This window comes from Pogoniulus pusillus, chromosome 9, assembly GCF_015220805.1.
Source record: "Pogoniulus pusillus isolate bPogPus1 chromosome 9, bPogPus1.pri, whole genome shotgun sequence".
Classification (NCBI taxonomy): domain Eukaryota; kingdom Metazoa; phylum Chordata; class Aves; order Piciformes; family Lybiidae; genus Pogoniulus; species Pogoniulus pusillus.
Genome location: NC_087272.1, coordinates 22,165,736 through 22,179,772, shown reverse-complemented (window position 1 = coordinate 22,179,772; position 14,037 = coordinate 22,165,736). Strand labels below are relative to the sequence as shown.

The 14,037-nt window shown below is 40.5% G+C and overlaps 1 long non-coding RNA gene across 1 annotated transcript; it reads right to left on the bottom strand.

Moving 5' to 3' along the window:
• Positions 1-1,756: 1,756 nt before the first annotated feature.
• LOC135178202 (uncharacterized) lies at positions 1,757-10,533 on the bottom strand. The gene is made up of 3 exons (XR_010303422.1): positions 10,169-10,533; positions 9,332-9,484; positions 1,757-2,375 (listed from the first exon to the last, which is right to left on the bottom strand). It is a non-coding gene; the product is annotated as an uncharacterized LOC135178202 (long non-coding RNA).
• Positions 10,534-14,037: the final 3,504 nt, after the last annotated feature.

Below are 14,037 nucleotides of genomic sequence, written 5' to 3'. Positions count from 1 at the left end.
AAACATGCATTCATCCAGCAGGCACAAAGCCAGATTTTTTTTTTCATACCTGATGATAAAGTTCTGGATGAGAAAGCAACTTACTACTTGCAGAACAAGTATCTGGGTATCTATTAATATGCACTTTAAAACACAGGCCAAGAACAGCACAGACATTTTTGTAGTGGGCGAGATATGTTTTTTAACCCCACCCTCAGCCTTTTAAATTACGTCCTTACAATCTGCTTTAATTAAACATCAAAAGCATTTTCACTGCCTTTGGTTACAGCACTGTTGTCATAAGTCTCACTTAAATGCGTCTGCTGATACCTTCACAATCATGTAATATTACACATGCAAATAAGATGCAAAATTTTCACATACTTGTTTTTATCTTCTGTGTGAGTTAATTACTAAAGAAAATGCTATTCATGAGTGCTAGATACCAACACGTTAAAATATCTACATTGAAAAACATACTTTTAAAGTTTCATTTGAGCAGTAGTCAAATCAGTATCAACCAAATCAAGTTTTGCCTGAGTTAAGATTTACCTGCCCTTCAAATGAGTGGTCATGGGTCAGCTCATACCTGCATTAACATGCCTCACATCTACATACCATGTTTGAGAAGTTATCTTATGTTTTAGCTCACATTAGAAGCAGGAAATCACTTAGACATAGAATGAACACACCAGCAGCATCCCATAGCCAAAGCTGTTAAAGTGCCAAATCCCGCTCTCTTGTGCTTAGTGTTTTAGGATGAACCCCCAGATAGGAAATAAAATAATGTAATTTTGACAGGTAAAAAATCCACCAGGCTGTTGATGTTCCTAGTATACCAAATTAGTGTAAGCTGTCACTATTCCTATTCCTCTTCTACTGAAGTCCCCTGTTATAATGACATGGGACTTCATCATAGGAGTGGGCCTCTCATCTTTATCCTCATGACTCTTTGTTTCTAGCTGTATTTCTTGCTATATCAATTCCCTACATTCAGGAATCTGGATTTTAGACTCCATTAGTCATAATTTTCCTTGTAATACCTATGGAAGTTAATTAGACAAGTAGATACTGCTTTGCAATCCAGACAGAGGTGCACTATTAACTTAGAGCGATCAATATTACTTGCTCTCTCTGAAATAGTAAGTGGATATAGTGCATGTAAAATGCACGCCATTATCTTAAAAAGGGCTTTCAAGTTATTTATGAGTGGCTGCCCAACTTGAATTGTTGTTGAAAAATTCAAATAGTTCATTGCATGCCTCCCAGAAATTGCTTCGTCTGAAAATGGTCTCCTCTCCGACCATTCAGAGGTTTCATCAAATCCTTCATTTTCTGATACTGCCCTTTTGTTGGTCAGTCATTCTGTCTTCTCCCTGTTAAAAACAAACAAACAAAAACCAAACAACCCCCCAACAACCAAACAAACAGAAGAGAAAGCTTGTTTTCTGTGGTATAAATTGACACTAGGATTATCTGGGTACATTTAAATGATTCTCTCAATTCAGTTGTATACAATAGTCATCAAGTGTTTCACCCGGCCAGACAGTGCATGGAGAGGGCCAGTGCAATGTCAGCATTTACACTCACTGCATAGACTTAAGAAAAAGCCAGACCTTTTAAAGCTTCTGGTGTTGCAGTATTCTTTCTGCTACTTGCAGGAATGGGAGAAGCTTCTTACAGTGATCAAAGAACCTTCCAGTGCTTTAGAGTAATACTAATTTGTTGCTAGTGACTCCTGTGACCTGATATAAAAGGCAAAGAATAGGCAGATGAATCCAGTAAATGGTTCTCATGATTCGAGAGCTTCTGATGGGCAAAGTTATTAACGGATATCTTCACCTTACCCAAGCTTATGACTTTGAAATTCCTCACCACCATACAACAGCATATGCCTTTGTTACAACAGTCTTGGTATTAAGTGTGCCAACACCTGAACTCTAAAGGAGTAGTAGAAATCAAAAAGACAAACTTTCACACAGCTGTCTGAACACATCCATCTTTCAACCAAGTATAGCCTAAGAGGTTCTGGGGATCATTGTCCTGATGAGTTTTATAACGAGGTGAAGAAGATGTAGCACTTTTTGTTTATTTTGACATAAAAAAGATCTGGTGTCCATTGTTGGGTGTCACAGTTCTGAAGAACTGTTCTGTCCAACTTTTTAAAGTTGCATAGTTAAAAGTAGCATAGTTAAAAGAATGGCATAAAGCAAATTGATCTGCCCAGAAAAGCTTAGCTGTTGCTTCTGGTTTTCTTCATTCTCCCGTGATGATGTGTTTCAGGTTCAATGTATTTTATGCATCCTGTTGACAGTATTTTTTTATGGCTACGGATGTCCTGGTGCTTGTGTATTCTTCCTCAATGCTGGCGGTGCTCTGACCATAGCAGTGGCTCACTGAAGCAATGAAAATGAAATAAAATTCATTTTAGAAATGAATCTGCTTAGTGTCAGGACAGCAATTTGCTTGCCTTCTGGTTTTGACATTTCAGTATGCAAAATAACAAAAAGATCCTAGGATCTCTGTCGGCTTGGCAAGGGAGTACAAAGTTGGGGTAACATTGTGCTGACCTGGTTCAGTTCTTTATTTATAATCTTTCTCTGCTATCTTTTTGCTTTGTACACTGTCTGTTGTGTATCCTTATCCTGTGTTTGCTCAGTGCTTAGTCCAGACCCGTTCAGTCTGCCACTGCAGGATGGTGCATGTATTTACAGTCTCTTAATCCTGGGAGAAGTTGAGACCTCAAGCGCGCACCTACATGCACACATACCTTCTTTACTTGAGTTTTCTATGGGCACAACAAGCCTGCAGGAATTTCAGGTGTATCTGCGCTAATTACAGTCAGTATTGTTTGCATACCAGAGCTTTTCTCGTCACACACAACTACAACCACCTTCCCCACCCCCACGGCCCTGTTCAGTACCTTTGGATATTTAATCTCTGAAAACTGCAGTTCCTTTTGTGCATCAAATATTACATACTACTTTTTCTAGTTGTATTTTAATAAGCTTTCCTTGCTATTTTTACACAGTCATTCTTAAGGTCCATAGGTCAGATACTGAGTATGTACAAATTATGCAGCTTTAAATACATCAAAGAAACTATATTCATTTGTCCAAGGATTTGGCTTCCTACTTTAAGTTTTACTAGAGTTTTCTTCAACTAATCTTGCAAATGCCTTAACCACATCCACTTCGTACTGTACCCCCTCAATCCCATTCAATTACCTCCTGCTTAACATATAACTCCTCTGTAATTCTTTCCTTTTAAATCCTTTTAAATCTTTTTTTTTTTTCCTTTTTAATTAGCTAATTGTTAGAAGCATTTGCAACTCTTTGAAATTGTACTTCTGAATACATTGTGGTATTTTGACTCTGAGGGCTAAAGTTTCTAAGCAGCTTTCAGAATAATGAGATTTGTGTGCATGACTCCCTTTACTCTTTAGAGTTAAAAGATATTGAAAAAAAACAGGTTTTGTGCTGCTAGCTTGTAAATAGTGTGCTCAGAGCATGCGTCTTTAGTTCTTAGGTAGGAATACCTATCCTTAACATGCAACTTCATAACCTAAGGGTGTGTCATTAACAGCAGCTGATATGTTCTGCAGTTTTTGTCCAGTTAACCTCCAGTCTGCACTTATCATTTGTATGCATAAAATATTTGCACTACGTATTCAACACACATTCTTTTAACTCATGTTGTTTTTCTGACCAACATTTCCACTGATAAAGGGCAGGAAGCTGTAGATATCTTGCATAAAATGTACGTGGCACTGACTTGTAGATACCTTATGTAAAGTTTCTGTCCGATCCAAAATGTTAGACTCCTGTGCCACATTTTTCAAGCTAGCAATACTGAGAATTTTAATCTGAAATGCCTTGTTTTGCATTGGTTGCCACAACCATTTCATAGTCTGTTATACTTTGTATTATTATTTCACATCAAGTTGAGGACAAGTAAGCCTACCTAGTGTCTGATTATTGCCTTCATTATGCTTGATCTGGTGATTTGGGTTGGGTTTGCTGAGCCTGTGCTCGTATGCCTTTGTGCACCATCGTACCAATGCTGTAACAGAGAAATGCCAAACATGCCACGTGGCCAGCTGTTTGTGCCAGACAAGATGGGTTGGCTACGCTGATTCTGCTGCTTGGTTTGAAAGTGTTTGCATTGCCTGTGGTAAGCCTGGCACTCTTCTTCCACATCTGCTGCTGTGTGTGCTCTCCTTGGGTGCTGCAGGAGAGCCATCCATCTGAAGCACAAGGTTAGCACACCTTCATGTGAATCAGTGAACAATCACGTATTACTGCTTTTCTTCCTCCTTAACCAGCCCTCCTGGCACAGCTACATCACCTCTCATCCTGCTAGTGTTTTATAGAGATAATCAAAAGGTGTACTGAAACATTTTGCATTAAAGAAAAAAAAACCATCTTATTTTACTGCCTCCTCCAACTACTACATTTTGAGTTCCAAGTTTTTGCCTTATTGGCAGTTTTTGGCTAAGTATCCGATTCTATTAATAATTAGCTATGTGAAACACGATTGCAAATAATTGGAGAATTAACAATGCTGTGCAAGTCTCCTGGAAGGGAGGGAAGAGAAAAAAAGCTATTTAGTACACATACAGGTTTTCACACATGGTGTCACTTGCCATACCCTTTCCTCAGGGATTATGGGATAGTGAGTTACAATGACTCTGTTAACATGAAGTCACATATATAAGTTATCATTTGATAACTAAGGCTTGTGCTGGGCCTCTTCACACTGCCTGAACCAGTGCAAGTGTATTGGCTTTTTCATAATTAAGACAGCAATACTCACTGATTTGATTTAACAGTTCCTACAGGGAAAAAAAAAGGAAGAAAGGTTAGCTGTAAACTTCTTAAAGACCTTGGAAGATGTTTGGGTTATGAGATTAACATGTACTACAGATTGACATGAAAAGCTGAACAACAGGTAGAGAGATAAAGCATAAATACTAGATAAGAGCTTTGAGTATTTCCATGTGTTAAGGTGTTTTAGAAGCTTTATTCATATCTATGGCTCTATTTCTTCCTTTTAACAATTATGCTTAAATTTTTCAAATCCTTAACTTCTTAGTTATACAACTTCAACACCAAACATGTTCTGCAAGTAGTTTAAAATGTTTCTGTTTTGAAGAAAAAGTTTTCTGTGTTCCAAATCACCTCCTTGCTTAGCATGCACTGGGAGAAGACAAGCTTTTTATTTCTTGTCTAGAGCAGCATTTCAGGTCACTGAGCCAGGCCATGTTTGCTGCTGTACATTCAGCCTCTTCCTTATATTAAGCACAGCAGCCTTAATACATTTTTGAGGGGAAAATTGCTTTTCTTCTCAAAATAGTTATAATCAGATGTAGTTTATACAGGTTTAAGGAACTGTTATATAAATGTTTTAAACATGCAAGAGTGAACTCCTGTAGTCATATACAGCCTTAAGCATGACAGGGTGCATTAAAAAATGTAATTCTTTAAAAAGCTTTCACTAGAGAATGATCCTGCTTGGATCTGGTAAATGGACCCAACAGTTCCCATAAATTTAGCCTGTAGTAAGTGGTAGGACTAAGCCATCTCTGACAGCACCAGATCTGGGGCTAAAACCGGTGTCCCCAAAAGCAGTGTGCTGTGTTTTACATCTGCTCTGCCAAACACTGGAGTGAGAGAGTGCAGAAAAGAAGCCAAAGGAAAGATTTTTATTTTCTCTCAGCTTTTCCATAAGGCCTTGCAGCTTCATGTAGCTTTAGCTGCGACAACTGTAAAACCCTGTAATCTTCCCATCTTCACTCCTCAACCCTGGCACCCTCCATTCTACTCAAAAAATCTGCAGAGCTCAAATAGCCCTAAAGTCAGCTCAAGTATATGAAAAATGTACTTTTTGAGGTAAACTGGTGAACTTTGGATACTTGCCACCGGTGAAGCGGTTTTGTCCTTCCAGCTTCACACTTGTGCAGCTTCATCCTCTTTTCAGGATATAGCTTCCCAGGGTTTCTAAAGGTCGCTGGTGACCTTTCCTGGACTCAGATGGCTTTTTCAGCAGGAAGCACTTCTGTTGCTATGGCAGTGGGAGCCAGGGCCTCTGCTCCAGTCAAAAGATGAGAGAACTTTCTTCTGAGACACCAATGCCACAAGTCAAGCAGCAATTAAGAGAAGCCTTCAGGTATTGCTAGGATATCTACACTGCCTGGGTTATCTGACACGGCATCTTTTGCTGCAGATAGGTAGCTATGTGGTTTACGGAGCAAGTTACTTTTCTGTGAATTTGGTAACTCAAAAAGTCCACTTTGGGTGTTCTTCTATACTTAATTATCTTTACCCAGGGCAAAGTGCATGTGCTTCAGCATAGCAAGTGGTAGTGTCGTCTGTAAGAGGAGTTACAGCAGCTCCATGAAGTCCATCTTGTTCGAGAGAAGCCAAGCCTCAGCAGATGTTCTCCTTGTAAAATGTACTTCATTAACAACTAGCAAACACCTTGTCAATTCTCAATTGCCTGGCACAGAGAAGCCCGAGTACCTTTGCTGGGGTTTGGTTTTGCTTATGGGAACATCTCCACATAAGTAAGCTTTGGATCACCTATGCAACTGTTGCCACTGCAATCATAAGGAGAGGCCTGCAATACAGCTGTGGGAGCAGACACACGGTAGTGATGGCAGGACAAAGTGTCCTTGCAGCCAGCAGTTCACTGCTCTCGCAACATAGTGACACCAAGGGACTGCGAGAGTCCCTTCAAGGGCTGGGGGTTACCTGGGCTCTTCCTATCCTTTCTTACACTCTGTCACTTCCTCCCTTCACTCATTATTACCTCTACAAGATCTTTGGAAAAATAGATAGTGTATAGAGATTTTTCTCCTCCAGCTGATCAACGAGATTGTAATTGTGGAAAATGTTATTTATTGAAAGCCAGAGAGAAACAGAAGGACTATGACCTATTTTCAGTTAAAATGTTCCTGCTCAGTGAATGCTCTAAGACCACTAAACTTATGAAGGCAAAAAGACAGATTTTCTACCTTGCTGAAAAGCAGAACACTTATCAGCTTAGGTTAACCCTCTACAGAAGATTGAATAAAAATGCTGATCTATTAAAATAAAAAAGCCAACAGAAAAACATCTACAAAACTCTACAAGAAGTTAAACACATCCTACATGCCACATGTTCTAAAAACTCACTTCTAAATCAGTACTTCTTTTTGGAAGACTATAAATACAAAGATACCAGACAGTCAAACTCTTATCCTTAAAGAAAATTATTTAGAACATAAACGAAGACCTCAGTTAAAAGAATGCTGTAAGCTTTAAATGCATACACATACCGAAATGCAAAGTGTTTTCTTTATTACTGATATAACCTGCTGTTTTACAAAAGGAGCTGCAGGATTTGCATATGTCAGCCAAATATTTGCATATGCCAACCACTGTGCTCAGACACCACATAAAGAATACTGTGGCAGGCAAATAATAGGAAAATGTTCCAGTTCACCTTGCTTCAAACATGTGCTTTCAAAGGGAAATGTTTTACTCCAGCTCTGCTTTGGTGGAATCTTTCTGGGGAACTGAAAATGTGAAGGACTCTAGGCATGGCCAGGCTTTCCTTAATTTCATTGCATATGCATTGACCAGCTTGTCCTGAGAATCAGCACAGCTTCAAACTATTAAGAGTAAAACAGCTGAAGATCATCTCAGTAATGGGTCAGATGAAAGACTGAAGATTTCTGGCATGGAAAAAAGTTAATCAACATTGCCTATACCTAAAGTAGCCAGTGCAGAGGACGTGACATTTCTGAGTTTTGCTTTTCATTTACTGTAAGCTGCAATATGGTATCTCATAAATCAACATGTGCTCTTCTAGCACTTTGCACTTCTCAGTGTAAAAGCTATGTCAGAAAGAGGGAGGAGGCAAGATCTTGTACTCAAAGTTTTTAACTCAGTATTAAACTCTCTTCTAATTATGCATTCAGAAAAAAACTTTGTAACTCATCTAGGCCATACCATCTTCCCTGTCAGCCTAAGAGGCACTGCAAAAAATTATCTTCTCCTTGTCTTAGCTGAAATGGCAACAAGTACATGTCCTGGATGCCCCAGAACTCCTCTCACTCCGTAGACTGAACGGGCGAGGAAAGGCGGGAAAAGCCTCCCTCCCCCACCGCACCCTGCCGGCTTGGAGCAGCTGGGAGCAAAGGGCCCTTCCGGCACGGGTAGTGCCCCGTGCAGTGCCTGCGCTGGGATCCGGCTGGGGACTGGCTGTGCTCTTCGTGCCTACGAAGCGCTAACTCGACTCTTTGTCCAGGAAGGGTATAAATACTGGGGTGCTGCCCGCCTTGGGGTGCCTGCCTTAGAGTTCTCCCGGCCTGGATAGTTCCTGCAGAGAGAGTTCCCTGGCGCTGTGAAGGACAAGCTCCTGAGGGCCGGAACCGTCCCTCCTTAGGACGGCTCCCCACCGTAAGCACCCTTTGTGCAAGCTCAATAGGCCTAATGCCTCTGGATGTCTTTTGGAAGAGGGAGAGCTGACAAGGACAAGCATCTGGACTGCCCTTTCAGACAGCCTAACTCACCTGTAAGTAAACTTTCTGCTCAGCTGGATTAATAGTGGGGAAAAGCTGTGTTTATATCTTCGCCTCTTCCATTTCCTGACTTCTAAAATAGCCAAATTTATCTGTGGTACCCTTTTTAATGTATTCTCAAGGAAACTGAGTCTGCTAATTAAGCTAAATTAATTTCTGTATACAGTTTTGGGGGCAGGGTTTCAGGAAAATAATAGTATTTTTATATATATTCCTGACTCAGCCGCATTAATTTCTGCCTCCACAACAGTAGAGCAGTGACACCACTGGGTATGCTGACAGACAGGTGGGATGGGAAGCACTGACATTATGCTTTTGCTTGGCAAGGCACACATTGCACCATTATCCCTGTCAAGTGGCCAGGAAGGCATAGCAGGCTGCAGTTTCTTTGCACTAAAGCACTGAAAAAGCAGGATGGAGCTCCTAAAAGTTCAGGGGAGCAGATCTTAATTTTATAACATGCTGTTTAGGCAAAACAAACCAAATCCAGCTTGCCATGAGTTTTTTAGTCTTATGTTCATGGTTATTTGAGAACTGTGTGCCAGCTGGCTAGTGTCACCTGTTGGTACAATATTCATAAGCTTTTACTAGCAAAACCATCTGCATTTTCAGTGGACCGCATTGCAGTTTTGTCTGCACCTTTTCATCCCCTCCCAGCTGCTACTTCAGAGACAGTTAAATAGACAGTTCCTGCTCTTAGTCTAAGAGACAAATGCAAATGACTTCATGAGCTCCCTTATGGTACTGACGCTTGACTTGCCAACATCACACAGCTTAGTCACTGACCTTATTTTGAGTTGTCATCACCTTTCAGTTGTATGTCCCACTGCTGGGAAAGCCAGAAGCTTGGCTTCTCAGAGTGCTGCAAAAACAGGTTTCCTGGCATAAAAATGGTGGAACCATAGCTGGTCACTAATCAGCAGATACAAGCAGGAGCACCTGAAGCAAAACAGCTGAAATAAGTCTCTCTAAGTCAATCTATATAAGCTAGGAGACTGCTCAGGTGGTAGCAGTTACTTCTAATTGCAGCCTTCTGTGCTACTGGTGCCAGCATGGACCCTCCTGGGTCACCTGAAGTGTTTGGGGTGGCCTAAGGAGGAATTTTGAGGGGATGATGACTGGCTTCTTGCTCTCAATCTGGGTTCTGAGAAGCAGCAAGGAGATGAAAACAACCAAGCAATCCAGACACAGTGTCTGTCTAGTTCAGGCAGTAGCTACTGAGCTACCTCTTTGCCAAAGAGTTGCATAGTATTATCTTGCAGGTGCTACTGCTGGGTTTAGTCCCCTGGCTATGCTCTCAGCTCTTCCCACTTGTCTATCTGCCTGCCTGTTGCGAGCTGCTTTCCTTCTACTTGTCAAGTTTTGCTTCCCTCTGAATGAAAGCTTAATTTGGCGTTTCTTTAAAAATAGAAGCTTATTAGTTCTAAATCAAGAGATGTGTTTAAGACAGTGGTGAATGTCATTTAAGAGTCACTTAAGTAGAGGGAAAAAAAAGATTAAAATCCTGATTTCCACTACCTCCAATACTGAAAGTCAAAAGAGAGAATCTAGTTAGAGTAATCCAGACACATACACCCCACCAGACACCCTCTTGTGCATCCCCTCCAAAATCAAGGATGATACCTTGCTGCTGATCAGGTGTGCACAGATGCCTCCTTTCTACTCATCTGGGCAGTTTGTTGACCAGAGCTCTTAGCGTTATCAGTTGTGCAGCCAGGCGACACATCTGACTGATGCAGTGAATTACCAGTCAGAGAAACAAGGATCTAAGTGGCACCAGCAAGTACAGAGCTGCTGCATGTGCTGGTGCTGTCACAGGCTTTACATGAAGGAAACACAGGCAGTGGGTGGCTGCACTCTGCAAGCACTTCCAAATGACTGCTGCTAATATACAGCTCTATTTAAAGTATAAGATCTTGTAGCTGCTGCTGCTCCTGGAGCAGCCTCCGTCTTGTGCAAGGTGCTGCCCAGCCAAGAGGATCACGAACTGCCTTCACTCTTCCCTACCCATGTGCATTGAAGAGGAGAGGTTAGGTAGAAGCCAACTTTGCCTGCTCTTCTGCTTCCAGACTGGCAGGAATATGTATGTCAACACAGCCTTGAAGTAAAAGAAAAGTCAAAGCAGAAACCCATGCAGCCTACTCATCCCTTTTCCCACGATGAAATGCTACAGTTTGACTTTAAATAAAGGTGCATTAATAACTGCTGCATAACTGTGCCGTCCATCTCTTGTCCCTGCTACCAGGGACAAGACAATGATTTCAGAATGAGATTCCATCCCTTCTCCTTTATTTTATCCTTGCTTCAAGTCTCACTACTCTCTTGGTATGTCCATCCCACAAATGCTCTTTAGAAATTTTTCCCTTGAAGGTTTGCACCTGATGCTACCAGACATTGATAATTGATACAACAATTCACATAAGGCTGTCTCATTTCTTTATACATAGTGATTTTCCCAGATTGTGAACTTTAAATGATGAAAATAGGAGAATCCTCTATTATACTGTGCTTTAGGCTATGTCAAAAATAATGCCCAATGGGTTTAATGTATCTCAAGCTCTTTATTGTTTTCTTAATTAATGTTTTTCTTTGCTCCTTCCTCTCCCATGCCAAGGGTAGTGCCTTTCACTTTACTGACTCCAGCCTTGCTAGGGGCTTGATAGGAGTTTTTAGGTTTTGTAACCCCCTCCCCCTTCTATTTTGTTCTGTTGTTACAATCATCAGTTTATGATGATCCATAATGATATTCATCAGAGTCTATTCAGTATAACTGCCTGCAAGGATTTAGTCCTAAACAGTTTAGGTACAAAATAACAGGATTTGATTTTCTTTTTTCCTTTTTGGGTGGGGCATTTGAACCCAGCACCCATTTAAGCTGTGTAGACAAGGAACAGCTAAATATTATCAGTTTATGCTTACAGTTTTCTTATTTTTGCTAGTTTTGACATTCAGAAGTCTTCAGAAGCAGTGTTCAACTGTTCCCTCAGACAGCTGCCTGAATAAATGAAAATTAGATTGTGTCCAGTTAAATCCTACCACAACTCTGCCATATTCAGGGGATATCAGGGATGAACTTTCTTATCAGCTGTAGCAAGAAGAACAACCAGTGGCACTGGGAATTTATAGGTTGGGGTAGGGTTTTTTTTGGTGTGGAAGGAGACAAATCAATCTCTACTTATATGACTTTTTACTAGAATCAAATACATGCTCACGAGTAAGGAAGCATTGAAATAGTAACTTGAGGACTATAACACATATATGACTGTTTTGCCTGCGCTGTTGTATCACTCCACTCCTCTTATTTAAGTGGCTGTTCAAGCTATGAGTTATGGTCTTACTAGAGCTAGCAGTGCTCTCTGATGGAGAACAAAACAGTGGTTTCTCTTTCTGTTGATATTACACAGCTGGTGTGGCTGGGACTGTGGAAACAGTGAGTGGTTGTATGGGCCTGGGCAGCCCTGCAGCTTGTTGGGCTTGTCCAGTCCTTCACCCACTCACAGCAGATGTACAACAAATCGAAACACTAATGCTGTAGCATCTGAGAGGTATTTATTCATTCAGATCATGGATTTGTTGGTTTTTTTTTTTAATGGTACTTCAGCAATCTTTTACTCTGTGTTCTGTAATGTAATACATCCAAATATAAAATAGGAGAGGTGTACATTTTTTTTTATTCCATAGTTCATCTTCTTAATTACAGTCCAGTAATCTACAGGTATATGCTTTCTGTAAATCCTTTAAGCATGTCTTGAATGAAAACATTATTTTAATGAATCAGTAAGTTGGTCAAAGCTTCTGTGGTTCTTGTTTAATAATAACTAAGCCAACTATCTCAGACTAGTCAGCACAGGAGTGTTTTAAGTTTACTTATTATAATGTATATATTACTAATTATAGTCTATTGTATAATACTTTGAATGCATACACCAGAAAGTATTTGCCCATTTTTTTTCAGAGAACTATGTTTCCTAAATTAACAATAATCAAAGAATATGACCTTGATTCGTAGAAATTAGACACCTCTGCCTTGTTCATCAAACTCTTAACAGCCTATCAGCCCAGCTTGTAGGCTGCTTTGCCTGCTTGACACACTATCTAGGCATACCTGCTTTAGCCAGGGGGTTGGACTAGATGATGTCTAGAGGTCCCTTCCAAACCTTACCATTCTGTGATTGGATAGAGATTGCACAACGTTGTTTCCAGCTCTTCCAGGCCCTTTAAAAGAAGTTAGTAATAGTTGAATTGCCAAGGAATGTTTTATCCTGGATGTTGTGTAACAGCAAGTGAAGGCTATAATTCCAGACTCTCAGAAAAGTGAGAAAAATGGATATTTTGCAGGATACCTGCAGGAAAAGGGTGTTTATTCAGAGAGATGTCTGGAAAATGCTCTGACCATCAGAAAGGCTAGTTGCTAAATAGAATCTCTCAGGCTTAGAAGGGACCATAAATTTCTATTTTGCCACTGAATGCTTGTTACACTGTGTGTATATGCACTGGACTGCTGTGAAGTGTTAAGAGATGTGCAGTGAACCAGAGAGTCTGGAGAGCTGGGCAATACCAAGCTACTTCAGCCAACAGAGGACGAGGTGGAAAATTGCACGTCAGGGCAAAGTCAGAAGTAATGCCCCTCACAAGCACAACAATCATGGAGAATGGCAAACAGAGAACAGGTTTACATAGCTGCAGTGCAGATTTGTATGGGAAAATGCCAGCAGAGCACTGATGCAGCATCAATATCCTTCCAGGTGTAGAGTACCATGATATGTTTTGATGTAGAGCGGGAGCTGCAATTTGGGAGCTGATACGTCAGGAATAAAGGAAAATGAACTTTAGAGGGGCTTTCTTTCCTTCTATAAGAAATCCTTCTTCCTTGGCTGACAGTTCTTTTAATAGTGCATTTGTACAGCTCTCGCACTGGTACTCCTATTTCCCAGGAGATAGTTCAGTGAAGGGACAAGTTACAACTTCTACCTGTGTATTTTGCTTACAAGTAAATTAATCTGGAGGTGCATAAAAACAAATAGGAATGAAATGAAGGGGTTCTCTGCTGATAGAAAGGAAACTAACATTTTACCTGCTATCTCTGCAAACACAGCTTTGATAATGAAAATCACAGAAACATCTTTTTATGTGTATTAACTTTGTCAGCATGTTTGGATTCAGAGAAACTGGAGCCCTGTGCAGCTGAGATCAAAAGCTGCAGCACATTGGACAATCTCTCTTGAGCTTTGTATAAAAAGCCCCTCTGGGTGCTCTGCATCTCATCTAGAGTTTAACCTGCATCATGCATTCCTCAGAGATTGCACGTCCATTTGAGATTTGAAACAATGCCTTTAAAGTTGTTATAACCCCTCGGTGGCTTATACACACCACGTTTTAATACAAAGCTAACTCAGACTCCTGGAATCTACATTAGCTCAATAACAAATTAACATCTGCTTACCCAAGTTAAGTTCCACTCTTTCTAAACATTCATAAGAAGTGTATCCACT